The sequence below is a fragment of the Lissotriton helveticus genome, chromosome 9 (assembly GCF_964261635.1).
Source record: "Lissotriton helveticus chromosome 9, aLisHel1.1, whole genome shotgun sequence".
Lineage (NCBI taxonomy): Eukaryota > Metazoa > Chordata > Amphibia > Caudata > Salamandridae > Lissotriton > Lissotriton helveticus.
The window spans coordinates 1,025,776,166-1,025,803,523 of NC_136070.1; positions in this window are offsets into that span (position 1 = coordinate 1,025,776,166).

Genomic DNA, 27,358 nt, shown 5'->3' on the forward strand with positions numbered 1-27,358 from the left:
AACACTGTTTTTACTTTAAAAAGTAATAAACTTTAACGATCACATTAAAATTATAATACAATGAAATGATAAAGAATGGTGGCAATAGGTAGTCCATAGTCATAACTGCTCATAAGAAATTATGAAAAAATGTTCTATGTGTTACATTTCATGGTTCAGTTCTTGAACACAGAGAGACCTAGGCTGGTTTTTTTAGGAGTAGCGGCATCCAAAACCAAGAAATTGTTATAGGTGTTGTACTATTTGATACAAAGTATATGGCTTTTCTATAGAGGTAATCTCACTTGTCAGCCATGAAGGGGCTCAAATGGACTGCCAGCTCCAGTCCATGAGTTCTGAATATATAAAGCGGAGGCTCAAGGGGCAACAATTGAAAGACCATTTAGTGTCAGGTGGGGTTTGAAATATGATTAAGGGGTACTATTTTGTACCCAGTCCCAATTAGTTAGGGATATGTCCTCATACCATAATGGTTGGTGATTTGAGTGCTGTGTATCGTAAAAGGGGTTCTTCACAGGAAATGCTGTCATTCTTCGTAGTGCAGGGCGGGGCGAGCTCGCAAGGTAGAGTTCCCACTCTTTGGGGTAAGCTCATCCCTGCATTTCCATTGTCACTGGAGTGCTTCAGCCTCTGGAAGGATCTCTAGAAGGTTTCAAGGATCTCTGTCAGCTTGTATGGTCTCCCTAGGCAAGCTGGTGATTTCCTTCTGTGAAGCATTTCTTGCCACCAGGCCTCAGCAGGCAACATTTCAAGCTTGGTCCTATTCTAGGGAAGACACGTAGCATGCCACTTGACAGCCAGGAGTGCCAAAGATTAACACAAGTTGAACGCAAGGAGTGTTCAAAGTATTACAAGGAAGATCCTCTGTATATATTAAATTTGTGGCAGTAGATCAAGCAGTTTCATCAAAGCACTTGAACTCCTCCACAGTTTCACTGCTAGTCCCTATATTTTTGCACCAGCCAATCAGGTTGGAAATATCTTAGTGGGCTCCAATCTCTAAGTCAAGAGACAGAGGATGGCTTGAACTGGATCTTATTTATATTTTCCAAATGCAAAGCAGACATGAGAAAAGCAACTTAAATGTAATGTGTGTGGATTGCCGAGTACTATGGAGCACCAAGAAGCAGGGGCTTGGCAGAGGACAGATGTACACAAATCATCTTCACTGTGAGGCTAGGAGTTTCAAGTAACTATATTCACCACAGAAACCTAGAAGGAGGTTGTTGCCTCTGCAAAGAAGGAAGCTGTCTTTGCTCATGAACATATCCACAGTCTGGTCTCACACAAAATACCAATTTACAAGGTACTTCCAGACAAACAGTCAAAACCCTCTCACTTTTGGCATGATTGGGGAACTATCAGTAATAATTAGATTTGCTGGACTTTCACATGGGAGAGCCATTAGATCTCATGCCTGGTGCATATCCATGATGTTCCTTCATAAATCAGAATGTCAATAAAAAGCCAGAAAGTAGACGGTGTGGGATTCAAACTCCAGGGCAGCGGCATAGGACCTCTTCCTAGTGGCAACTTAGAGTTCTTCTAAGGAAAATGGAAATTGCTGTAAGCCTTTAGATCCTGACCACAAGGAATAGTCAAAATCAAACTCCGTGGGTATAGTTTAGGATTTGCGAGTTTGGAAGATCTGGTGCAAACAGCTTCTGATTTTGGTTCCTACGTATGGCAACAAGAATCACCCATCTTGTGCTCTTGTACCCAATCTTCAGTTGCTCACCCTTTTCTGTTCTACGGGGCATATGTATAGCTCTTGCAATGTACATCACTCTTTTGCTTCCCAGTTCGGGTTGTTCTGTCTAAATACTGTTCGACATATAAGTAGGTGCATACATACTTCCAGTGCTGTTTGTGGGTCTCAGTAATGAAAGAGAGCTAGGGCAGGTGCAGTTCAGCATTGCGATACCTTCGCAGAGACACCTTTGGGTCTCGGTAATGGACTCGCGTTGTGTGCTGAAGTGCATTGCCAGAGCTGTGTGTGGGTCTAATAAAAGGAATAGAAGAGTGAATGTGGTACATTGTGAGAAGCATGGGGAGGTGTAATGCTGTGTGTGTGTTTTTAAAGAAGTGATGCTGTGTTTGTGGAGGAGTTTTGGTAGGTTACATTGTTTCACTGTTTATGTGGAACTTGGTGGGAAAGGAGGATCATGGGTGATAGGAATAATAATCCACATTTGTAAAGCGCACAATCACCCGTTAGGGTCTCTTGGCGCTGGGGGCCGTCGGGAAGATTAAGCAAGCTATTGCCCAGAGTCACATGGTGCTGGGCTAACCTGCTGCCGGAGTCGGGGATCGAACCGTGATCCCCAGATTCCAGCGTCAGTCGCCCTGGCCGCGGCGCCACGAGAAGGATGCGAGTGATGTAGGGAAGTGCTTAGGAGCAATAATGAGAGGCATTGGTGTGCGTGCTGGGAATAGGTGGCATGTGCTTATGGTAGTGAGTGAGTTAATAAATTGGTTGCTTGCATTTGAAGAGAAGGGATTGTGGCTGTTCGTGTATGTGGTGTGCATGTGTGTGTGTGTGTGTGTGTGTGTGTGTGATGTGTGGGTGTGCTTGCAGATTAACTGGTTTCTCAGGGCCTGATTCACAGAACTAATTTAAGACAAAATCCTAAACTTACTACTTTTGGTATTCACAGAAGGCATTTAGTAGTAGTAAAGTTAGGATTTAGTCTTAAGTTTGACTTAAGACAAACTTAAGACAGACTTAACACAGACTTAAGACAGACTTAAGATAAACTTAAGACAGACTTAAGACAGATTTAAGACAGATTTAAGACAGACTTAAGGCAGACTTAAGAAAAACTTAAGACAGATTTAGGTTAGGATTTTGTCTTAAGTCTGTCTTAAGTTTGTCTTAAGTTTGTCTTAAGTCTGTCTTAAGTCTGTCTTAAGTCTGTCTTAGGTCTGTCTTAAGTTTTTCTTAAGTGTGTCTTAAGTCAAACTTAAGACAAAGTCCTAACTTTACTACTACTAAATGCCTTCTGTGAATACCAAAAGTAGTAAGTTTAGGATTTTGTCTTAAGTTAGTTCTGTGAATCGGCCCCATAATTAGGAAAATATAAACATGTTACATGTGTGTTGAGGAGTAGTGGTGTGTTAGGGTGACTGAATTGCAGATGAATGGTGGGTGAAAGGGGACCGTGTACAATTGGAAGATAGTGCATGTTTGTATGCAGTGGAGCCAGTGTGAACAATAGCAAACATGTTTTGTGTGTTGTGTGAAGTTGAAATGTGTACAATGAGAGGTAATGTAGTGTTGGGAAGGTGATGAGTTATGACAATAAAAGCTGGTATGCATATGGTAAGTGGTGGTATTCTTGTAGCTGCTAGAGAAGGTGTTTTAGTGTGCGGTGGTCAGAGAGATAGCATATTTGTTGTTGTGGTGTATGTAACAGGGTGTGATATTTGATGAGAGATGGTGTGTTTGTGTATAATGTTAGCTTGTAATGGGGCGAGCTAAAGATATATTGTAGGAAGGTGAACCATGTGGCAGGTGTGAGTGGTGACAGGCCTTTGTTCATAGGAGAGGTAATATTTGTGTGGTTTTGGGAAAGTAGGTTGCTGTATGTTGTGGGGTGACTGGGGGGGTTTAAATGGTAAGTGTGGGGTGAGAAAGGTGGTTTGTGTTTGGTGGAAGGAGATTGTGGAGTATTGATGGAGAAGTGAGTGTTCAGGCTGGAGAAATTATGTGTTTTCAGGCAGGTTGAGTGTGCTGATGAGATGAGGTGGAACACACAGGGCCTGATTCATAAAGGTATTTACACTTTTGTGTAAATTTACAGTTGTTTGCTGTTCATAAAGGTATCTTACGAGCAGTATCTTTATGACTGCGGAGTCTCTGCACATAAAAAGATAGTGTGCTGTAGAGAGGGAGCATTTGTCAGGGGGCACCAAGGGGGCTATTAGGGAGGTGGCTGGTATGTTGTAAATATGTGTGTCTGCGAGAAATGTATTTAACGTGTGTAAGGTGTGAAGATATTGTCATGTATCCTAGGGGTGTGGTAAGCAATTCTAATGTGTTGATGTTGCTATGGAGCCTGAATTCAGTATTATTTAGACGTGGTGTCTGTGAGGAGAGACGGGCAACATGTGGGAGTCAAGGGTGCAGGAGTGCTACCACCTGTTGCTACTTCCCTGTTACAGTAATGACTTTCGGGCCCTGGGAAACATCTATTCTGATTTAATCTTAATTTCCTTTAACAAACAAAGACCGTTTGCGGCAAGTAGAAAATTTGGCATCTTCACATTTTGCGTTTTTGTAATAAAAATACTGACATTTTGGCTCATTCTCTAATTTATGCAAATGTCGAATTAATGTCTAATTAGGCGTCTATTAAAAGTCCCTGCAGCATTCCAGGCAGCGCATAAATTAGTCTCGCAGACGATTAACATACACTGCAGTCGCCTATCCCCCGCCTCCTTCCTCTACTGCCCCTGGCTCCGACCCCTCCTCCACTCCCTTCTGTCTCTCCTCGTACCCTGGGAGGCTGGGGCCTGCAGGTAGAGATGTGTCTGTGCGCTTTACTGCACATGCATAATACCGAGCTCTCCTACTTAGAATTGTATCGATGCGAGGTACAACGGTAGAGATACATTAGAAGTAGCGTGCTACTCACCGTGCAGTGCTTCAACGCCTCGTCAGGGGTAGTAAGCGCTATATAAATGCAATTACATGTACATTGACAAAGTTGACTGACCGCAGTGTGGTGAGTGTGCCGGATGGGCTCGGGGATTTATAGGAAAGGCCTGGGTTAAGTTCAATTGGCGGAGCTGTTTGTTCTTCTTTTAGACAGGCTAGTAGGGCGTAATTGGTCAGCAGAGAGGTACACTGGCAGTGTCTGTGTGAGTCCACTACTGGAATGATGCATGGTGCCTCTATCTGTCAGTACACGGACAACACTGGCAGAGTTGTATGTGGACTTCAATGCGAGGACTATGTGTGCGGGTTTCAGTGCTGGGTGAGCAGAGCAGGGCCGGACTGGAAACCCAAAGCAGCCCTGGCAATTTTTTACAGTACGGTACATTAAGCACCACTTTTATTGTTAAATGAAAAGTACTGCATTTACGAGGAACTCTGCACCAGGTGGTTTCAAAACTGCTGCACTGCTACAAAACCGCCCCCCCCCCTCCCCAGTATCAAAAAACGCTCGCCACCCTTCCAGCCTCCTGGGGAAACGCCCAATGCCCGCACGGCCAGTCCGGCCATGGCGCCGAGGATGCACCGGTCAGGATTACATCTGAATGAAGCTCATCATCAGAGTAGAAGGGGTGCAGAAGGGAGTTAGGACTGAGTTGCATTGGCAGTGTGTGAGAATTTCTGTACTCCACCAGTAGAGGGCGTGTGACACGTTAACAATCAGTGCACTGAGAAGGCACTTGTGGGAGTCCCAGTACTAGAAATGCATGCCAGAGAGTACATCATCAGGGCCACTGGAATTATGCTGCAGAGGAGGATCAAATTATGCGGCAGGGGTGACAAAATGATGCCACAAGAAAAGGCAAATTATGTGGCACATTTTCTGATAGAATTACTTCTTTATTTTGTCTTTGTTCCACCTTAACACTGTCTTGTTAACTGCTTCACCTTATTAAGATCAGTTTAACCACCCAAGTACAACAATAAGTAGCTTTAAAGATGAGCACGACCGGTCAACCTTCGCAAAGGGGTTTTCATGTTTTTATTTATCACGTTTTTAGTAACTTTTAATCCGTTTGCCCAAGAAACACATTTTTTTGTTAAAATCTGCAGATTTTGCAGCAGAGGATGGATTAGGTGGCAAATGCAGCAAATCCATTAAACTGTGAACAATGCAGCGGATTTAGAATAACATAATTCCGGTGGCCGGAGTATAACTAATCTAGACAGTGGTGATCTTTGAACGCTACACCTGGTTCTCAGTGCAAGTAACAACACTATACTAGCAGAGTGTTGCAGAACTGAGTTACATTGGCAGATCAGCATTTGGACAGCACTCCTTGAATAACAGAAGACGACGGGCCAGTAACACTGTGCACTGTGTAGAGTTTATGGTGCTTATTTCTAAAATATCACTGTTGTCAAAGGTAAGTTGCAACAAAGGTACATTGATGGAGCCCACTGCTCAAAGAGGTTTTTTCGCACACTACACAATTTACTGGTTAGTCGCAAGCACAGTTCACATTATGTTTAAATTAGAAGCAATAACATATTTTCTCACTTGGTGCATCTCTTTTAAGTACAAACCACGAAGGTGATTTCAACTCGATGCGAGTGCTAAGCCCTCAGGGCCGCACATCAAGAGCAGGCCTCAGGGCCGAGCCAGGGCATCACATTTCACAAACATTCACAGAAACTGAGTAGATAACGCATTAGAACAGAATGCTTCTGGCTTTGTTTTGGGTAACATACCGGTTTGTTCACAGACACTGGGTAGGTTATTCGTCTTGACTGAACGCTTCTGGTTTTGGATGATTAATACATCAGTTCGACACACTGGTTTGAATTTTAGTCCAGATACCACTTCACGCAGACTCTCCTGAAATAACTTGGCGTGCTTTTCAACATGTATCCCAAATTTTAAGTGGGATATGGTAGACTGATACATCCAGGTTGACCGGACCCCTGGTGCGACTATATCCAATCTTTGAAGTTGTCTTTGGAAGTAATTTCTGATACTCCTATATGTATGGGAGATTTTTGCTTCAATCTTTGGCTAGCCAATATCCTCTTTGGAGTTGCTCCAGGATATATTGTCTGACATTTGCTTGATAGTGGGAATTTCTGCCCCAATCCTTTGGTGTCTCCGATATATTTTGCGTCATGATGATGGTCCTGTTCTAAATACCTATGCTCAGGGGTCGAAACATCAACAAATTATGCTTTTCCTGTACTATTTCATTCTCTTTATCCTTTCTCTTTCCTTCCCTCTCCCTCCTCCCCCCCCATTACTCTAGCACCCTTTTTTCTTTTTCTTTCTTTTAATCTTGATTATATTTATTTAGTCATTCCGTTACTTACATATAAGATACATTCATACCTTTTGTATTGTTATTTTATAACAGATTGTAGAGTATGTACTGTTAACTTTTTCCTTATCTCTATTACTAGGAGTAACTTTCATAATCTATCAATTCATTATTCTTTTCAAATATTTTGCAAATAAGGTTTTCTTATTTACCTTATTCACGTTGATAGTTACTATGTATTTTATTACATAATTCAATAAAAAATGTCAACACAAAAAAAGAAACGTCAACAAATGAACGACTGGAAAGATGGCAGAGGATGAAGTCGCAGTGGTTTGCACCGTTTGCTGCTGTTGGTGGAGGCGGGTGCGCTGACCTCCTGAGAGCGGGAGCAGCTTTGGGAAGCTGTCCTGTCCATCGTGCGTCTGACGCGGTTGCAGAAGCAGTGCTTGAGTGTGTACTGTTGCGCCGCGATGCAGAGGTAATCGAGTGGTGCATCCCGTGTGCGGCAAGCAGCCCCGTGGGTGCAGGAAAGCTGCTAGAAAGTTCATGTGGCTCTCTGTGAGAGTGCACGGAGAGGTCAAGAGCAGACCCAGTGAGTCAGGAGGTGCCGCGGCCTCCTTGAAGGGGAGGGGGTGCAGGGAATGCAGGCTGCCGGCCTCAAAGGCCAAGCAGCCTTAAAGAAGCATGTGTCCAATTACGGCTGTGAAGAGGGCCAAAGCACACTAGCGAGTGCAGGTGGGGCGGAGGGTGGGTAGAGGAACCCAGGGGGCTGATGGCAGCAGAAGCGCCAGTGGTGAATCCCAGTGGAGCACAGGTTGTGGAAGAGTCCACAGTGCCCGATGCAGTGCGGAGATCACGGTAGGCTGGGCTGACAAGGAATGAGCCTTGGAACCCTGTGTCATGGGAGCAAGTTAGGGGGCTGGAGAAGGCCCCTGCAGGCATGTGCACTACATGGGATGAGGAGTGGATGAGGTCAAGTCAGCAGCAGATATGCACAGAGGGTGGCCAATGGCTGAAAGGGGGCAAAGGGCAAGAAAGCAGTTAGCAGTCCGGGTCCGTCCTCTGCGATGGTGGAGCTCTTTTAGACTGGAGCTAAGGGGAGGGTGATGTTGATTATGGGGAAAGCTTAGATGATCATCTGGTTTGTGGGAGGAGCTGGTCAGGGGAGAGCAGGCTGTAGCTGGCCAGTTAGAGTGTACAGCACAGGGACCGGTGCCACTGAGTTGACATAAAGGCCGGTTTGGGGAGAACAGGCGGCGTTGGCCAGAGTGCATGAGGCTCAGAAGGGGGTGAGTGAGCAGGACAGTCCATTGAATGCAGCAGATGGCTTTGAGTGCCGGTTATGGGAGCACCTAAGGAGACAAATATGGCAGAAACCAGCACACCAGCCCTATCATTATTTTTGCTGGCAGGGGATCATGAAGCTGTAGCGGACTCAGGAGAGCAAAGTGCAGCTCGGATTTGGATGCCCTGAGGAGAAGAGAAGGCAAGGTCCTGTGCAGCCATCCAGATGATGGCAGTGGACAACAAGATCACTTACAGAAGAAGATCCAGAGTGAGCTTGTTGGTGCAACCAGCCGGAGGGTATATCATGACCCCTGGCATCACAAGACAGGGAGTGAAGTGCCCACCATTGGCAGAACGGTTGAGAGGGCATCCTACAACCACTCCATATGATAGCAATTGGTGTGACAATGTAAAGTATGCAATACAATCTCAGTGACAGGAGTTGTCAACTGCAGGGGTAGCAGGGGATGCAGAGACATTCAGGGATACAGTACACGACTACGATGAGGAGGGTGGTGGTTGGTGAAGTTGTGGATGACGACGAACCATGCATGGCGGAGACCAGGTGGTAGCAACAAGAGTCTGGACAGCCAGGTGGGGCAGAGTCTAACCCAGTTATTCATAGTGTTTTCCAGGCACCTACAGTCGGTCGGAGCAGACACTGACTTTGGCGCCAGGTAAGAACATTGCGGACGAGACGTGCGCCTCCGGAATGGTGTCTTTTGGTATGGATGCAAATGAGTCCTCAGACTGCAGAGCACCAAGGCTGCTAAAGTTCCACTATGTGATGGAAACAGGCGTGGAATGGAGGAGCCCAACACGGGGGCCAGTGGGGGGCAGTACAGGATGACACTAAGCAGGGAAATGGTAAGAAAGTTGCGAACGAGAAGGAAAGGGGGCAAACTGAGGTTATCAGTAAGGAGGACAACAGGAAAGGGGACAAGGGAGCTATGGGAAAAGACAGACAAGAAAAGAGATGGTGTATAGAGCAAAGAATTAAGATTAAGAAAGTGCCATAAGCAATTTAGGGCTCACGTCATGTTAGCCACTAAGGAACGGATTTGGTAGGAAGAGTACGTAAAAAATGCTCAAGTTACTGCATAGGGTATTGTGGGCTAAAGAGGGGTCAAAAGAAGAAGGGTATGAGTTAGCGAAACAGTGCAAAGTGCCTTTTACCATAGAGAATTGGATGGTTGCTTTCTTAATATATGTAAGTGTTTATTGTGAAAAGCCTTCAGAGATCGGCATGGCACTTTTCAAGTGTTTGGATGTCATATGGAAGGCGCAAATAAACTATGGCTGTTACACATGGGCCCAGTATAATGATGAGTTTAGGGACCGCATAGCACTAGATCCTGAGGTGCAGGGGGAGGTAGGTTCTGACCTATGGCCACATACCATGGGCCCATCTAAATTTGGGAAGAAGATTTTTACAGCCAGTGGTTTATTGATTGTATATCAACCCTTTCAAGGACTTTCCAGCTGGGGAGGGGTGGAGACACTAAGTAAGGGACAGACAGGTTAGGCAGAAGCCTGTTGGCATTTCAACAAAGGGCTGTGCATTATAGAATATTGCAAATTTCAGCATGATTGCTCGAAATGTGCTGGCAGACAAGCCCTCATACATTGCTTCAGGGTGGGAGGTCACACTGGCAAATCTGCAGGGCAATGGCAACAGCCCTGCGGCCTGAGGGGTGGGGGGACAGCAGCCTGGTCAAACATCCGGTTTCCGGGCAGGAAGGGGGGCAGAAGGACCTGGGACAAAGGCTCATACGCCAATTAGTTTGAAGAGACTAGAGTTCTGGCTGCCACAGTATGACTGGGAAGAAGACTTTCATTGGGGATTCAGATTTGGGTATGAGGGACCACAAGAGTGGCAGTGGGCAAGCTATTTGAAATCCGTTGGGGTACACAGACAAGTGGTGAGGGGCAAGTTGACAAAAGAAATACAGAAGGGCAGGATGGTGGGCCATTCCAGGGATTCGCCCAAGGCCATCCTGATCAGGTCACCCAATGGGGTGGTACCTAAAAAAGACAAGGGGCAGTTTTGGTTGATTCAACATATTGGGGGAGAGGAGGATCTTCCAGCATGATGATTGTAAGCCATTGACAGCATTCCAGCTTTTGCCAGTTTTGCTCAAAGCATTGGCATTTGTTGGAATGGATCCAAGGGAATATGGGATACCCTCTTTTCACATTGGTATGGCGACTGAAGCAGGTAGGAGGGGCTGGAGCCAGTGGAGCAAAATGGGGCTGGGTAGGTGATCCTCCATTTGTTTTCAGCGCTATATTTGGGGAGTTATGAGGATTGCTGAGACAATCCTGTTTGCTCGCTCATATTTCTGTTTTCCCAGGTTCAGTGCCAGCCCTGCGGTCTCTGGATTAATGATGTGGATTGTAGGGAAATAGTGCATAAAATAGGCAGAAAAGTGTATGTTTCAGGGCTGCCATGGGGCACATTTGGGTTTTGACACAAGTCGGGTCCAAGCTTGTTGGCAAGGCAACGGTGGGTATTCGGTGAAGAGAGCTTTTGTCTTGACTTAAAAGAATGCTGGTTAGAGAAGAATGTCTGGATGTTCTAGTCCAGCAAGTCGGGGAGAATAATTTAGTTGTTGAAAAGGGTTTAGCATTGATGCAGTCTATAAAGGAGGACTTATTGGAAATTCAGAGCCAGTGGTCAGGTTGATACATCTTGTGGTCAAAATGTATTCCTAGGAAGAGCTGGATGGGGACCATTAACCCGGTGGCAATAGACAAGGCACGGTGGAAGATATACATGGAGATGCCTAATTTTTACAGGGATTCTGGTATTGGCAGGATTGAACATGTGGATTTGCGGTATGACAGTATAACCTTTTTTAGGAGGGGCTGTATCCATCTGCCTTCGTATGGTATGGAGTTGGGCCTCCTTCAGTTGAGAGAGGTTTTTTCAGCCATGTTGGATGTGCAGGAATGAACTTAAGAGGTGGGGAGAAAAAGTATACTAGGGTATTTTTCTAAGCGGTGGTTGGCTGAAAAGTTGGCAGGGGCTAGCCAATATTATTGTTGTTGACAGTGGCAACCCAGGCGGAAATGGAATGGGTGGGCAAACTCACGCTTGGAAGAGACAGGAAGTTAAACGTTCATTAGGAAGTTTAGTTAGTTAGAGGTTAATAGATGCATTAAACCTGGATAGGAGGTTAAAGGTCTCAAGTGCAGAAGTGCAGCCCAGGAGGAAGTAGAGATTTGAAGAATTAAGTGTTGTTGGGGGGCAGGACATTTAGCAATGGGGGTAGTTTAACATAAATTAGCATGTGTATATAGTGAGGTTTAACTTTTGTAAGGAGAAAGGACCCGGGTTGCGGATGTGATGTGCACGTGTTTCAATAAAGCGCCCTTTTTCACACAAACCGGTGGCAGTGGTCTGTGCTGCGCCCCTTCTTCCCCAAGTTAATTAGCAGCACTCACATTGTGATCACCCAATAAGAAGAAAGGTGTTGGTCTATTCCAGCTTCAGAAATTTACTCAGCGTCATTTCCTGCCTAATCAAGAGGAGTGCGTGTGTCACAAAGAGGGGACAGTCAGCCTAGGAAGGCTCTCTTACCTTCCGATTATGAATCCAGGGGCAGAGCTTCTGTCATGCAGAAGGCAATAAAACCTTCTTAAAGTTAAATTAAGAAGGAAAAGCAGACGATTTAAATTTAAACCTAATAATCTAAGAAGAAGGTCACCGGGACTTCCAGCAATCCTTCTGAGCCTAAAATACAAGTTATTTAAAAAAGAAAAGTGGGAGATTAAAGCCGACATCTAGAGATTGTTCGAAAGTAAAAATCTGTGTTAAATTTATGGTACGTGGGTTTCAGCATATTTAGTCATTTAACATAATATTTTCGGCATAGAGAAGAACGGTATTGTCATAACTGAGCCAGTTTGCCTCTTGCTTCCACTGAAATCCGACTCCATGTGTAAATTTCGGTTCCATTAATCACGATGAAACTAATCTCAAGTGATTAATCTCGGAGTGATTAATGTCGGATGTCCTTTAGTGGATTTTCATTAACCTCTGGGCTTTTTTTCGGAGTTAATCTCGGAATGCCCGTTTTGTTTCTAATTGTATTACATTCTAGTTACATGGCGGAAAACCCCCTACCTTTTCTTCATTTTGTCTCTGCTTTTTACCACATTTAATCATTTTCTTTCATTTTTAATTAACAATTTCTTTACTCTTTGAAAAAAATTTATAGTTGTAGTTAACGAGGGAGGTCCTTCAATGTCCCCTACCTCAAAATGTATTTAAACTCTTTCTATCACTCTGATTCAAAACCCCAGTTACATTCCTGCTCACTTCCCGACAATTTGGTATCCAATTTGACCCTTTTCTTGTTTTTTCTTCTCCGAGTTAACTAGTCAGACAGTTGTGCTTTAGGGCTTGTTAATCCAATGAAAGCACATTTCATCCTACAGTCCTAAAAGGAGTGTAATAAAACACTGTGGACCTCATTACGAGGTCTTTGGATTTGGGAACACTCTCCCCTCAGCCCAGAGTTTCCAATCCTGGAGGTACCAGTTACTCCCTTGGGGCAGGATTAAAGTGGAATACCGAGGTGAAGCGATAATGAATTACTGCAGATATCAGTGACTCTCACTCCAGTTCCGAAGGTAATTCCTCATTTTGCCCTGGACATTCACCCAGCGATATCAGCTACATCCAGATGCCGAAATCTGTAAGTGAAAGTAACCATAAGCACAGTGTTCTTGTGGTCTCATCATAATGCTGATGGGGCCAGCAATTTCCATTGCGTTACCTCACTGAGGGGCATATTATCAAGGACCGGTGTTAAAATTTACGCCGTTTTATCGGCAGGAAACTGCCGATAAAACGACGATAATGGGCTTGATAATATGTTCTTGTTAATTCCCATAGAAGCCCATGTTCTGGTGTTAACATGGGTTCTATGGGAATTAACAAGGGTGTATTATCAAGCCCATTATCGCCGTTTTATCAACAGTTTCCCGCCGATAAAACAGCGATAATTTTAACACGGGTCCTTGATAATATGCCCCTGAATTAAGTAGCCACTCATAATGAGGAACTGTATGGTAAATTTCTGCCGCTATAATCAGTGTTTTCTGCTCCAGGAATTATTTTCTATAAAGAACTGCAGTTTTACAGCAAAAATAGAAATAATTTTCAGACTTGTCTTCTCTTTCAAAGATCACCCCTTAGAACACTAAAGCTTGCAGTGAGAGTGTGGGTACCTCCAGATAACAGTTGTCTGGGAAGAAATGCAAACTGTGCCCAGGGTACCGTTCCTCACTTTAGCTGGCAGGGAACAGCTACCTTGGATCCAAGAGTCAATAAGGGTCATGCCCCTCTATTTCTCTATTCAATGACCATTCTACAACAATCCAAGGAATCTGCTTGTCATGTACGACTTTTACTCCTGGTGACTTCCTTTGTTTTTAGTTTACGCTAATAAATCAATACATACCTTTATGTACTTTTCTGCAGTTTACCTCTATTTTTACTGTTGATGCTTTTGCTATGATATGTTCATAGCACAATATTTTGTGGTTGATATTCTGGCATGCAACAGATGGCAGATGAGACCATAGTTCTGAAAATTTGCAGATACTACTTGCTAATCTCTGATGTCTCACTAAGACTTATGAATTGGGGTATTGTTCCTCTGCGAGTCTCATCTGGGAAACAGAGTGGTCAGCCTCTGGAAATCTCAGAGTTGCTTCTGAACCAGGGAAATAGTAACAAGTCTGGAACCAGTGAAATAATAACAAGCCTGTATCGGAAGCAATTTCCTAATGTTCCATTGAGGGATCCTCTTTCCAATCGTCGCAGGCATTGGTTTCCTTTTCGAGCCTCGGTCCAAATTTTCCAACCATTTTTTGAGGCCAATGGTAAGCCAAATGCCATCATACATGAGGGATACAAAAGACATCCATACTAAAATACAAGACCTCACTTTTGAACCAGAGATGGATTCATTTGTAACCCTAGATGTGGAGGCTGTGTATACGAGCAACCGCCCAGGAGGCCTCTCTGAATGTCCTGGAGTCACTACTGTATGAGGTACAATTGGATTCCATAGCACCAAAGAGGTTTGTCCTAGATTGGGCACATATGGCGCTCACCAGGAACTACTTCCAGCTTAAGAAGGATTAATACCTTCAGACACACAGAATCTCCACGGGTAGCACCATTGCCCCATGTATAGCCTATCTCAACGTCCATGATTTTGAACAGAAACACATTTATAAAGACGCCAACCCTTTCAGAATTACATCAGACTATGGAAACTGTTCCATGATGACGTGCTGGTATTCTGGTGAGGTAGTTATGTTTTGCAAATTGGCTTAGCAGCAGGGCCAAATTCTTGAGATTCACGATTACCACCAATAAAGAATCCATCACCTTTCTAGATCTAAGAATCTGGTCACAAGTTAACCTCCTGAAGACTGAAGTTGAATACAAGCTAACGGATGTAAACAACATACTGCTGTATGATAGCTTTCATCCCAAATCATTGGAAGATAACCCACCGGTTAGCCAATTTCTCAGATTATGCAGGAATTGGATGGATAAAGGTACCTGCGATGAGCATGCTGCATTACTAATGGGAAAACTCGAGGCCAAATTGTACCCTCACCATCAGATTAGAAAACCAAAACGGAGGGTAAGAAACAACTATGGAGAGTCACTGTCACAGACTTTTGAAAAACTGCGAATGACCAGCTGGTGTGTGTTACCACCTGTGACATATACTGGAATCATATAAGAAAACTGAACTCAAAACATTGGAAGATTCTTACATCTAGATCATTAGACTTCAACAAACCTCTATTTGCCTTCAAGAAAGGAAAGTCAGTCAGAAATCGTCTTGTACATACAAGAGCAAAACAGCAAATCACCATGAACCCCAGTAGCCATACGATGTGGCGGTTACCACCAGTCGCTGCCCACTTCCAATGCGGGCACTGCAATATCTGTTCCCTGATCAAAACCAACAAAGCAACTGGATCTTGGCTTTTAGACACTCTGGGCCTGATTCACAGAACTAACTTAAGACAAAATCCTAAACTTACTACCATTTTGGTATTCACAGAAGGCACTTACTTATTTTGATATTCACAGAAAGCACTTACTCATTTCGGTATTCACAGAAGTTAGAAGTCCTAACTTTAGGACTCCTAAATGCCTTCTATGAATACCGAAAGTCTTAAAGTTAGGATTTTTCTCAGTTTAGGAGTCGTAAAGTTAGGACTCCTAAACGGAGAAAAATCCTAACTTAAAGACTTTCAGTATTCGCAGAAGGCATTTAGATTTTTATGAGCCACCAGTTTTATAAGGAATAAGAGAGGGCTAACATTTTAAATTACAGATCTAGGTCTGACTTTGTATTCAGCTATCATGGTATTTTAGTATACATTAAGAGGCTCGCCTCAAACTAATATAACTAGAGTAGTTTTACCTAGAATATTTTTTATTGATTCCTATGAAATATTTTAGCATAATTTTTAATAATTGCGTATTTCAGGAAAGGGTTAACTGAGTATGCATTCACACTTTATGTATTTCCCTACGAATATTGTAAACGGATAATCAATTTTTTTTAAACAAAGGAAAATCAGAAATTTCAATCTCTATATTCATACTGTATTTTACACATTGATGAGGACAGTTTTTAAAGTGTATATCTGTGAACACCATGTGTTATGTATTGTAAATTTAAAAAAAATGCTTTGATGAATCATTGAATCGAATAAAGATTTTTGACTTGACTTGACTTGAATTGAATATCACACAGTGGCAGGGAAAACGAGCTGAAAACCATTGTAAATAGGGATTTTCCAGCTCGTTTTCAGAGGCCTTGAACGGCTGACATCCATTAAGGGGTGTGAAAACACCCCAGGAGATTAGCACGAGCCCCAGCATACAGTGCATGCGCAGTTTTGACCAAGAACGAGATGAAGAGGAAGAGTGCAGCCCGGGGACGCCGCAGCTAAGGTAAGGCATTTTTCTTTACTTTTAAATATTTTTGTTAAAAATGTTTACTTATTGTTAATAGGGCAGGTGGGAGGCAGGTGGCGTAGCAGAGCTAAGCGGAGTTTCATGGAGTTTGTTTTCAACTCCGTGGCGCTCCGCGTAGCCCCACTCCACCCACTATGCCTTGGGTTAGTATCAGCCTCTCCTGCTCCACTGCAGCACAGACCCTCTCTAGGCCCCACCAGACAAGCCATAGCGGAGCAGGAGGCTACAGTGTAGTGTAGTTCCTATATTCCCAATAGGCTCTGCGCATTGGAATAATATAGCATATAGATGTGACATAGGACTTATGTCTACTAGGTCTCTATCAAATATATTAGACTTAATTGTGATTGCCAGCTAGCTCAGAGGTCACTAGAAACTTTCTTGAGTTCACAACAAGGGATTTAGTTTCTGACAACCGCATAAACATGACAACTTTGTTTCCCCAAGATAAAACTGATCTTCAGAGTCGTGGAAACAATAGATAGATGTTTTACTCAGTCATTCATGCATGCTTTGTTTCACTAGAGTTTGCAGAGAAGTAGATATATGGGCGTTTTCAATAAAAGGTATTTATTGAACAGTCTTTCTCAAGCAGAAGAAATGAACTGCTACAATCGTAATACTGGTTGCAAAGTATAATGCGTACAGTAAAAAGAGTAGGATAAAATAATACTGTAAGAGCATTGTATGGTTCCTAGACCATAGATAAATACATACATAAATAACAGAGGCTAAAAAGTACTCAACTGGTGCGTCTAAAATACGCCTACCCCGATGTACCTAACCTAAGCCTAGTAGGAGGGAAGGAGTAAGTGAGGTGTAGCATAAATGTAGTATTCTTTGCCAAGAATTTATCCAAGATTTCTCCTAGGGTCTAATCAGCTTCGTACTTTGGTTTAGAATGAAGAAGGTCAGGATCAGGACTCGATTCCCCAACAACCAGCAATGGTAGCTTGGAAACACTGGAGCTGGATTTCTCGGCAAGAGAAAAGACAGCGTCTTTCTCAGTGCGTCTGCTGGAGGTTCGGCTTCCTTCGGCACTTGCTGTAGCAGGATGCGTCGGGCAAGTAGATAGTCGAACTGCTCCAAACCACCGTGTGTTTGCTAAGGCAAGTGTGGGTATATTCATATCTTGAAGGTGCCGAGTTTGACGTAAAGGTGGATATAATAACGTCATCAAAGAGTCTCAGTTCTTTGAAAACTCCACGAGTTCTTGGACAAGTCAGTATTCAAGCAAGGGGAAGTCCCTAACTGCTGAAGCCGAGTTTTCCAAGAAATCGTTGTGGATTTTCGGAACTAGTGGAAGTAGCCCTGCCGTATTTGGACTTGCATGAGCTAAGTCTAAATATGGTTATGATTTCTATGCCTATATATGGATATGGTGATTTATACCTATATAAGGGCATGAATCGGGAAAATTACAGTAGGGCCTAAAATGCTATACAACAAAAGGAGTCACCAGAGAGATGGGAGGCGGCTCTTGCAAGCGTGAGAGAGGTCCTGCAGCCATCAGAAAGCTCATTGCTGTGCTCACTGCACAGAAGGCCTGATCGGACGGCCTCGACGGGAACCTGTCTCGGGGCTAGTGAGTCCGAGGCCCTGTGCTTCACGATGTGCCTGGGATCACAGCGGCCAGCCTGTAGATTGCAGTCGGCCCCGTGAACCTACCAGGGAGCAAGCCATACCACGACCCTGGAGGCCGGGCGAATAGCCCGGGCTTGAGTGGTAGAGCACCTGGGTGGGGTCCGTTTGCCTGCATACCCCAGGGCCGTCCCAGAGCTAAGCGGAGGATGGAAGCAAGAGCCCCGTCAGAGAAGCATCATCCTGACTGGCAGCAGCGATGAAGGGGAAGGTGACCCTGGGGCTTTGATATTGCCACGGAACCCCGGCAGAGACACACAGAGAAGAAAGGCCCATCTGGTGCACACCCACAGCTGAAACAACAAGGGGGGAGTAGCTGGGCCACGGTCGCTGCAGAGATTGGGGAGTTTGGAATACAGAAGCCACAGTGGCCTCCTCCAGGTGAGCCAGAGCTGCTAAAAAGGACCCCCAAACACATCAGGCCTCTTGAAAGACACGTCATTCCGGGTGGTGGGTGAGAGCATTCAGGCCGCTCAAGAGATTAACATTTAGAGGTGTAAACCCTTAATTTAGGGGAGACGAAGAGTTCCCTGTAGCCCAGGCCCCAGAGACCCATTGAGACAAGACCAGCAGAGTGTGCCCCTACAGGGAGGACGCTGAGAAACAGATTGGCAACAGGCATACGTGGGGTCTGCGGACCAAGCAATTGTGATTTAGCCCTGAAGCTGGCAGGCTAGAAGGTAGGGCCCCTGCTAACAACACCAAAGAGGGGCCCGGACCCAGGAGGCGGCAAAGGCAAAATATCCGGAGCCGGCCTCTATTGAGCTCTGACCCACATAACTCTTTGGAGATCTAGTGAACAGTTGGCGGGCAGCTTTTGGATCTGGGACCCCAACAATACTGACCCATTACCCCTGATAGCGGCCGGCCCACTCGAATCCTCACATCAGACACTAAACCCACCCAGAGAGATGGCATCAGCGAGGGCAAACAAAGGGGCCACTATCAAAGACATGTTGTCGAAGCAGAACATGCAGGAGGAGACCCCCCAGGCTGGCTCAAGTCCCGTTACCTCCCCCACCGGGTAAGAGATGGAGGCCCCAGTCACACGCACGTATTTGGTATAGTTCTTATCAGCCCTCCGAGATGACCTCCTAGCAGTTAAAAGAGACCTGACACATGAACTACAACCAGTCCGCTAGGAGGGCACTGATATAGGGGATAGAGTCAATGCACTCCAAGGCAGGCAGACTTCTCACGACAAAGAGATGGAACAACTACAGCAGGAAATCAAATCATGCGGTTATCCGATCAGCAAATTGACCTACAAGCTCATGAAGAGGATTTAGAAAACCACTGTCGTAGAAATAAATAACATACGTATACAGGAGCCCTGTGAGAAGCAGAGGGAGAGGACATAGAGGTGTATGTAGCAGCACTCTTTGCCCACATCCCGGGAGACACGCAGGTGGGAGAGATCCACCTTGATAGAACCCACAGAGGTAGATGGGCCCCAGGTTCTCCTCACTCATTAGACATTTTGACCTGTGTCCATAATTTCTCCTTGAAAGAACAGATTCTGAAAGTAGCCGGTACTTTGTCACCAGTCACATTCCAAGGCCAAACTCTACATCTATTTGATGATCTCGCTGCATCCACTCTCCAGAAGAGGAGGGAGTTCCGCCCATCATTCCTAACATATCAAAATGTGTTGTACTCCTGGGGTCACCCCTTCCCACTAATTTTTCGCTGGCACGACCAATTACACCAGATCCGCTCCTTGGCAGCGGCATGTAAGCTATTACAAAGTGATGTTCAAGGAGCTGAACAATCGAAAATGCAGAGAGGATCCCACAAATCAGTGGACAGATGGAGATGGAGGAGGGTTCCCACAATGCAGAGAGTGTCCAGGCCGGACCAGGCGACAATGGCCTCCGAAAGAAAGACTTTATTCGAGAATCTCACAGATGGCACGATCTCTGATGAGCCCACCCAAGGATTTGCATGTTACCTTCCTGGGCCGGGGGGCCCGGGCATCCTGCGCTGATGGAGTGGAGGTCAGTGTTATCCACGTATGACTTGGTCACGTTCCCTTTGATGACTATTCCACTGAGTGGGTAAAGGATATTGCGTGTCCTTCCCTGCTCTAGGGACTACGGGAGTTTGTTTTTTTCTTGTTGGGGGAAGGTTTTTGGGTGTCAACTAGGGGTGGACGGAAGTCGGGAAGGGACTATCGTGGAGAGGCACCGAGATTGAACCAATCTCCGTGCCTCTCCGTGATATTTCCGTTACGCGAGCCCGCCCACCCGCCCGCCAGCCGCCCACTTTCTGCCCGCCTCCCGCCCGCCTTATTAAATTATATTTAAAGGCTAAAATGAAACTTAAATAAAACTTACCTTATTGTGCAGCAAACTTCCCCATCGCGGCTTCATCTTGGAAACTGCACAAGCGCGGAGCCTGCGCATGCGCATTCCTCGCCAGGACTGCACATGCGCAGGCTCTCGCACATGCGCAGTTTCCAAGATGAAGCCGCAATGAGGAAGTTTGCGGCGCAATAAGGTAAGTTTTATTTAAGTTTCATTTTAACCTTTAAATATAATTTAATAAGGGGGGCGGGAGGCGGGCGGGGGGCCAACTTCCGTTCCGACCCCCGAATGTGCGGAGATTTTCCGCAAATTTCTGCCTTGTTTGCGCAAGGGCGGAAGGGCAAATCTCCACACATTCTGTGGGCAGAACAGAGATGTCCGCCTACCCCTAGTGCCAACCATGCTACTTCAGGTCTTTCGTATTCAAACACATGCTACACGCGCAGCAAACCAGCGAGACCGGGTGGAGAAAGCAAAGGGTGTTTACATCACAATCAGGAACTATATTGGCAATATCAGGAGGTCTCTCCATTGACTAGCCTGAAGCTCCTGACCCTCAATGTTAAAGGCCTAAATAATCCGATTAAAAGGAGAGCTATATTATCCTATTTGGAACACTCACAGGCAGATGTCTGTCTCCTACAGGAAACGCATCTCCATTTGTGGGAATGGCATAGACTTAAGTCCAGGGCATTCCCCCAGCAGTACTTCTCCTCCATACCATGGAAAGCTGCAGGAGTGGCAATGCTGTTCTCCCAAACATTCTGTGGGAAAATAGGCCCCGAGATAGCTGAAATAAAGGGCGACCTGCTGAGCTATCGTATACACCTAGCCCTACACTCCATAGTGCTGGGTTCCAATTACTCCCCGAGGGCCAGGAATCCTTTCTACATGGGGCGGTCGTGGAGGTACTGATGGCACATGATCATTGGGTGCTTAAAGAGGAAGACTTGAATATGGTTTTTAACAATGAAATGGACCGCTCAGCATACAGACATGGCTCGGTCGGGGCTATTATCCTGAGATGGCATTATGGCTACAGGAGATGGGCCTTTGGGACCTATGGAGGGCATGACACCACAACATGAGATTATACTTTCTACTCCCTCGCACATACATCCTACGCCAGGCTATAATAATTCTTGGGCTCCCGTGAGGTGCATTAAGATGTACAGGCAGTGGAAATCAAACCCCTCTCCTTACCAGACCACTCCACAGTGCTACTAGACTTTCGCTCCAGACACATACCCACCCAGACATCTTGCACTTGGTGGCTCAGAGAAACCCTTCTCCGCAGACCTGAGGTGATTGCACAGCTTGAGAAAGAGATAGAAGGCTATTTAATGGTTAAAAATACTACTGAGGTCTCTTTGCCTATAGTATGGGATGCCATGGAAGCAGGACTGAGAGGGAAATTTATTGCAATAGCATCAGCAGATAACAAAATAAGACAGGACAAGCGAGCACAGCTCCAACATCAAGTTAGGGAATTTGAGCGCATACGCCACCAAACCGGTGCTCCTAGATTATGGCGACAGCTGTAAACAGCCAGAAACAGCTGGCAGGGTTAGACCTTGACAGTACGGAATACTCAATCTTGCATCTCAAACACTCTGTCTATGTGGACGGAAAGTTGTGCCACTCCTCTCCACTGCGGTCCTACAATCAATTGTTTCAGCTACGGTCATCTCCCGGCTGGTCTATGGGAATGCCCTCTACTTAGGCATCCAACAGCAGCTACTGAGGAGGCTGCAGGTGGTACAAAATGATGCAGCAAGGTTAATTTTCAACCTTCCTAGGTGTACGAGAGCCACCCCCTTACTGCATAAACTCCACTGGCTGCCTATTGATCAGCGGGTGCGTTTTAAGAGTTTGTGTATAGCCCATAAGGCCCTATATGGAGATGCATCAAAATATATAAATGACAGAGTACAGAAGTATGTGCTGGGACGGGCTCAGCGCTCCTCAGAGGCCTGTAGACTAGCCTGCTCTAGATACAATCTCAAGACCAAAGGGGGCAGAGCGTTCTCGGTCTTTTGCCACGAATCTGGAACGACCTACCAGAGCCTCTGCGCAAGGAATCAGCCCTGCTCCCCTTTAGAAAATTGTTAAAAACCCATCTGTTTAGAGAAACATTGACACCTGTTTAATCCTCCATCCGGCAATCTGGCAGCGTTCTGCTCACTCTCTTTAATCGCTTAGAGACCAGTGGTAATTTGCGCTATATAAAAATAAAATAACATAACATAACATATGTGGGGGGTAAATAAAGCAGAGTAAATTTAGAGGGTTGCACCAGGCTAATGCAGTAGAGGCTCTTCTGTCGCCAGACAGGGCTTTGATCAAGGGGGACCAGGCCATCACGGCTCGATCCGGAGCTTTCTATAGAGAGCTTTACTTGGCACAGAATCTCTCTGATTGAGACATTTCAAGGTACTTAGAAGAGGCGCATGTTGAAAGCTTGACTGAGACACAAGCTGCAAAACTTAAGAAACCGATTCGGATTAAAGAGGTTATCTCTGCGATTTCCAGATTACAGCCACATAAGGCCCCTGGACCGGATGCCTTTTGGGCAGCATTCTATAAAACGCTTTGTGGTTTTTTGGCAGCCTCGCTCCCCTTCTCACTAGAAATTTCAATTTGATAGTAAATGCAGAGATGCTTCCCCACAAGTTGAAGGAGGCCTCTGTAATAGTTCATGCAAAACCAGGCAAAGATAAGCATCAGTGGGGATCTTATCGCTCAATCTCACTTCTAAATGTCAATGCAAAGCTATTCACCTGAGTTTTAGCGGCATGACTAGTGCCCTTGCTGCAGGGGCTGGTTTATGCCGATCAAGCAGGATTTATCCCACACAGACAATGCTCGGACAATACTAAGAGAATATTACACCTAATCGATAAAGCCACCCGCTTTCAACAAGAGACTAAGCTTTTCTCTAGCGATGCTGAAAAAGCATTTGATTGAGTACATTGGCCATACCTAGCAGCTGTGCTGAGACACTTTGGCTTCGGGGACCACTCACAGGTCACTTCGGGGACCACTTTTGTCCTGGATTCTTAGCAAAAACAGCTCGGCTAGACCGTCCGTCCGAGTATATGGCACAAACTCAGAGAACATTCCGATTAGAAGGAGAATGCGGCAAGGGTGCCCGCTCTCCCCCTTACTGTTTGCCCTATGTATGGAGCCCTTTGCACAGAGGGTTCGGCACGACCGTGAGATCATGGGCGTACAGTTCGGGGGAGAAGAACATCTAATAACACTATATGCTGATGATGTTATAGTGGGCTTGGGCAATCCGAGGTAGGCCCTACTGGCTTTCTTAGCGGACGTAGATAGTTTTGAGATGTATCAGGCTGTCACATCACCTTGGCAAAATCTCAGGCTCTGGGCCTCATGATGACACCTAATACTAAGGAACTTTTAACCCTAATCACTCAATACACTGGGCATCGGGCCCTATCACATACCTGGGCATTCAGCTGGCTCCCTCTATACAGGAAGTGACCATTTTTAACTACCACGAGCTGCTTGAGAAAGTAAACTCAGATTTAGCGTGTTGGCAACGGTTTCCACTCTCGTGGATGGGTAGGGTCGCAGCCCTGAAGATGATGGTCCTCCCCAGGATCCTGTACAAATTCCAAACGGTATCGATCTGGCCTCCATCAGTGACACTACAGTCCTTGCAGAAGGCTTTCCAAAACTTTGTATAGGTCGGTCGACGCTCTCGTATGAACCATGCCCACACCTGGTGTCCCCCTGAGGACCCATGTATTGCATGCTACGTTCAAGTGTCACAACTTACATACCTTGGGGAATGGTGTAGGCCAGAATCTGAAAAAGGATGGCTATTCATGGATAGGGCGTTGGCGGGTGTGGCGCTTTGGAAAGTCCCCATTCTGGCTCATGACCCCCGCCCAGTGAACCTCTATTTGTCAGCAAATACATCGCCTACTCAAATTGTATGGGACACAGTAGTAGCGCAAGTGGGTCTGTCATTGTTCCCATCGCCCTCATCCCTAGAGTTGAAAATAGGGACTTCACTCCAGGGATTTACAGTTCTGCATTCTCAGTATGGTGGAAGTTGGAGTGTAGATATATTGGTCACTTCTTTGATCAAGAGGGGCCCAAGTTATTCGGGGACTTGAAAACTGAATACTCGATCCCTGAGGGTAAACGTTACAGATATACTTAGATACGACACTGGCTTATGCAACCGAAAGTGAGTGGGGCAGCACAGCGACACCTCATAAGCTATGAGAAATTGCTTCTCCTGAGGTACTCAGGCAGGCGCCTAACTTCTGATCTATATGGGCTCCTAGGTGTTGAAGTAGTGGAAATGAACCCCCCCACCAACTCTGCTGAGAGAGGGAATTGGGAAGGAAACTATCTCAGAAAGAATGGCGAGACATATACCATAGAGTGAGACACACAACTTCAAACACATCTAGCATAAAAACAGTGACAAAGATAGCCACAAACCCTGAAGGAAGGGAACCCTGAACGGGGAGATGGATACTGGATGGGATGTGGCGGTCAGGGAAACTTAGTCCATATTTTATGGAAGTGTCCCAAGTTGACTGGATATTGGGAGGAAATCCTATCAGATATTAACACAAACTTTGACACTCAGCTCCCAAGATTCCCCTCATATGTGGTTCTCGGCCTTCCCTAGCACCTCGCCTATTGACTTAAATCTAAATGTGGCAAACATATAGCATTGTCATTGAGCCAGCAAATCAAGCGATCCTGGTGCTGTGGGGAACAGGAAAGGTTTGGTCACGTAGACATTGGCAGCATCATATATGGCACCTCTTGGGAATGGAAAGATTTTCGACAATGCTCAGACAGCAAGGTGACCCATTTAGGGAGTCCTGGCGCTCATTCATAGCTATACTCTCCCAAGAATTTACAGAAATGGCTTGCCCTAAATATTTAAAATTGCTGCATTTTACTGATCCAACAGCGCAATAGGACCTAAAATACCTCTCAGGAATGTATCAGGTATCTGATTTGTAATTAAGACTCAGCAAGTTAGGCAACCATGGGGGAAAGTGAGGGAACGGTGTTCGGGGTGTTAGTGGGGTGTACATAACAGTTTCTGCAAAGCTAGCTACGGCTGAATGTTGTTGCTTCATGCTGCAAAAGAAGATCGGTAGTGGTGTATCCATTTGGACTTCCGTTCCTTGTAGTTACATGATCGTCCTGAACCCATTTGGCTATGGTTCCTGACTTTTAACTTTTGCAACATGGACACGCTCTAATTTGGGATACGCCGTGACTAGTCCGATTCGCATAGCCTTGAAAAAGTCATAGTACTGATCTGCAGTACTGACGAAACACGTGTCGGCTGTTTTTTGTCAAGTCTACTCCTATGGATCTTCTAATAAAGAAAATTATATTTTGAACTTTCCTGCTTGTTTGTCATGTCCAAATGCTGATATGATGGGATAATCTTCATATACTGTGAAACGACAAGGAGACTTATCAGTCTTTTATTGTACATTTGTTCGTTAGGAATGTGCTCTCTTTGACCCCTTCTTTTCAGTTGTTGCTTCATGCGTTGTCTTGATTGATGCAGTAACAATAAAACAAGTTTAACCCCTCCGCTGCGCCGAACGTTCTGCACTGGTGGCGGAACGTTCTGTTGCGCGGACGGGGCCGGAACGTTCAGCAGACGTGCTCGGCACTACCGAGGTAGTGCACGCGACGTCCACTGAACGTGCGTCGCAATGAAGGGGTTAAACATAAAACAAATGGTCTGCTGTTGTTTATCAGTTGCCAGCAATAGCCATGGTGAGAGCTTTAAAAACGTGTCTTCTCCCAATCTCTATATACCATTAAGACAACGAGCACTGAGTGTACTAAACCTAAAAAGGTCTTTACACAGTCAATTTGGGAGCCTGAATATCATGAACCTGCAGATCCTTGCTCTAAACCCTGCATATAAGATTCCCAACAGAATCTGTTAGCATAGCAATGAGTGCCTGGCACATTTAGGCATAGAAGGCGGTACATCTGCATAAGTACCATTTACCATTATGACCCTTAGCAGAATCTCTGAGCATGCCTACTCTCAACATTGACACATCAGAATAGATGCATTTCATGCCACCAATACAGCAGGCTACCAGGGTAAGCCATGATACACAAATTGGCTGAATTCTGATACTGTGCAGTCGAACAACGCTTAGGACAAACATCATAATTGGTTCTGTTTGATCAATTATATTAATAATAGCTGTTCTAAGCTAAACTTACTACTGTACATGTTTTGTCTACAAGTGTGTGACTACTGGATGGATCCGCCTGCCAGACACACTTGAACCTTGAAACAAGACCAAATAGGGTAAGAAGCATGAACTTCAGGGTAACACAGATCACAGTTGATGTGGTGCATATACATGCATGCATTTCATTCAGACTGAGAATGAAACTACACATGCACTTGAGCACGTCCTACATTGAGTATACAGTGGTGTTAGCCAGTGTCTTAGCATATTCTCTGCAGGATTTATTTCGACAATGCTTCACATCTTACATCAGTTATGAAGCTTTTACACTCCTGGGACCCACAGGAATCCGCATTAGATACTAACCTACTGTACGTATTGTTTAGAAGTATTATGTTTTTCTTTTCCCCATACGTAGGTACGTCTGAAATTAGAAGGGCCCATTTTCAGTTGAGAGCCTTACGGCTCATTGATGTGCATGGAATGCATGTAGAGAAAGGCAAGGACACACATACGGAGCATGAGAAGACTGCAGAACCACATGGGCTCAGTGCAAGGGCCAAAACATGTTGGGATACATCAGGGTGATTGAGAAACTAATGCTCAATTAGAACCTTGTACTTGTTTTTAAATATGCCCATGGTACCCTACTAATGAATTGTAATTTTTTTGGGGTATACCACAAGGCATTTTAAGACTTTTTTTAACTAGATCCCTGCTTTAGCCAGAAAGATATCTTATATAAGAATTCCCATTCATGGTTGAGTCCCCCGTGGTGGTATTAGGCTACCAGGTTGCCGATATGCGCCGATGATGAAGAATGCCACTATTTAGTGGGTGAGTCGTCTACTCCAAAATCTTTGAATTTCCCAGTAGAACTTTAAGCGGTTTCCCTC